This window comes from Octopus bimaculoides, chromosome 25 (genome assembly GCF_001194135.2).
Source record: "Octopus bimaculoides isolate UCB-OBI-ISO-001 chromosome 25, ASM119413v2, whole genome shotgun sequence".
NCBI lineage: Eukaryota > Metazoa > Mollusca > Cephalopoda > Octopoda > Octopodidae > Octopus > Octopus bimaculoides.
Genome location: NC_069005.1, coordinates 28410278 through 28412286, shown reverse-complemented (window position 1 = coordinate 28412286; position 2009 = coordinate 28410278). Strand labels below are relative to the sequence as shown.

Genomic DNA, 2009 nt, shown 5'->3' with positions numbered 1-2009 from the left:
GGAGGCGCAATGGCCCAGTGGTTAGGGCAGCGGACTCGCGGTCATAGGATCGAGGTTTCGATTCCCAGACCAGGTGTTGTGAGTGTTTATTGAGCGAAAACACCTAAAGCTCCACGAGGCTCCGGCAGGGGATGGTGGCGAACCCTGCTGTACTCTTTCGCCACAACTTTCTCTCACTCTTACTTCCTGTTTCTGTTGTGCCTGTAATTCACAGGGTCAGCCTTGTCACACTGTGTCACGCTGAATCTCCCCGAGAACTACGTTAAGGGTACACGTGTCTGTGGAGTGCTCAGCCACTTTGCACATTAATTTCACGAGCAGGCTGTTCCGTTGATCGGATAAACTGGAACCTTCGACGTCATAAGCGACGGAGTGCCAACAACAATATAAGGGTAGGTTACCAGAGCATATATTACTTACGAGAGGGTACCTGTGAGTATATTACAGGTATGTTATGTAATGGCAGGTTACATTACTGTTGGTTATACAATGATAGGTCACCTGGGGGTACATTGCATATAGCTATGTTACTACATTGCCCCCAGAGAATAATGAAGTACCCAGCTGTTAATGTTGTTGTTGTTGTTGTTGTTCCTGTTCTTTTTTCACACTACTGCAGCTGTTGTTGTTGTTGTTACTAGGAAATTTATTGTGCAGTAAAATTGATATGAAAATGTATTTCTAGATATGTGTGTAATGTTATATAACAACAAATAAGAAGTGTCCTTGCTGCTTGTATATATGTGTGTGGGCGTGTATGTGAGGCTGTGAATGTATGCACATGTGTATGTGTGACTCTGTGTGTGTGTGTGTGTGCATGTGTGTGTGATTGTCTGTGGGTGTATGTGTATGACTGTGTGTGTGAGAGAGAGACAGTGTGTGTGTGTGTGAGAGAGAGAGAGTGTGTGTGTGTGAGAGAGAGAGAGAAAGAAAGTGTGTGTGTGTGTGTGTATATGTGTGTGATTGTCTGTGGGTGTATGTGTATGACTGTGTGTGTGAGAGAGAGTGTGTGTGAGAGAGAGAGAGAGAGTGTGTGTGAGAGAGAGAGAGTGTGTGTGTGAGAGAGAGTGTGTGAGAGAGAGAGTGTGTGTGTGAGAGAGAGAGAGAGAGAGAGAGTGTGTGTGTGTGCATATGTGTGTAATTGTCTGTGGGTGTATGTATATGACTGTGTGTGTGAGAGAGAGAGAGAGAGTATGTGTGTGTGTGTGTGTGTGTGTGTGTGTGTGTGTGTGTGCAAGTGTGTTCAAGTGTGTATGTTTATGTATGTGTATGTGGCAAAATGCAGTCAAACAACTCCAGTTGACCTCTTTCCCCTGTTAACAACAATAAAGATAAAGCGCAAATGTCTACGTGATCATTACTAGGAAAATAGCAGCCAAATACCCTCGAATCCCACTCAACTAGAACACATTGCATACAACAGTTCGACACGCAGGGGTGGCTGTGTGGTTAAGAAACTCCTTTCCAAGGACAGGCAGTTTCAGGTTCGGTCCCACTACAACTTAGAGCTGAACAATACCTTGTGAATAAATTTGGCTGGTGGAGACTGTGTGGAAGCCTGTCTCTCTCTCACACACACAAACACACACAGAGTTTAGGGTGGATACTTTGCATGCTGAGGGTATTGCTGTTATTTGTCTCCGAATGCAGGAGTTGATGTCTCATCTGGCAGTGCAGTAGCTTGGTAGGTGTTTCGGTCCCTTTCCACCATGACCCCTGGGTTACCTAGGGCCACCCACCAATGTAGGCAACAAAATTCTCTCTCACACACACACATATACATACATACACACACATATACATATATACACACACATATACAAATATATGTATATAAATATATATGTATATATATATTAATATAGATGTGTGTATGTGTATATATATATATATATATATATATATATATATATATATATATACTTTTCTACTATAGGTACAAGGCCTGAAATTTTGTGCGAGGGAACTAGTCAATTAGATCGACTCCAGTATGCAACTGGTACTTGATT

General features: G+C 42.8%; 1 protein-coding gene across 2 annotated transcripts in view; it reads left to right on the top strand.

Moving 5' to 3' along the window:
* The window catches only part of LOC106868692 (uncharacterized), a 39757-nt gene that overhangs the window by 23892 nt on the left and 13856 nt on the right, over positions 1-2009 (top strand). The window contains exon 1 of one of the 2 annotated variants that reach the window (XM_052976600.1): positions 1660-1684. The exons of the other annotated variant lie outside the window; for it this stretch is intronic. The gene's annotated coding sequence lies outside the window, so the exon portion shown is untranslated. Of the gene's footprint in view, positions 1-1659; positions 1685-2009 lie in introns of those variants that run through there. 2 annotated transcript variants of the gene reach the window in all.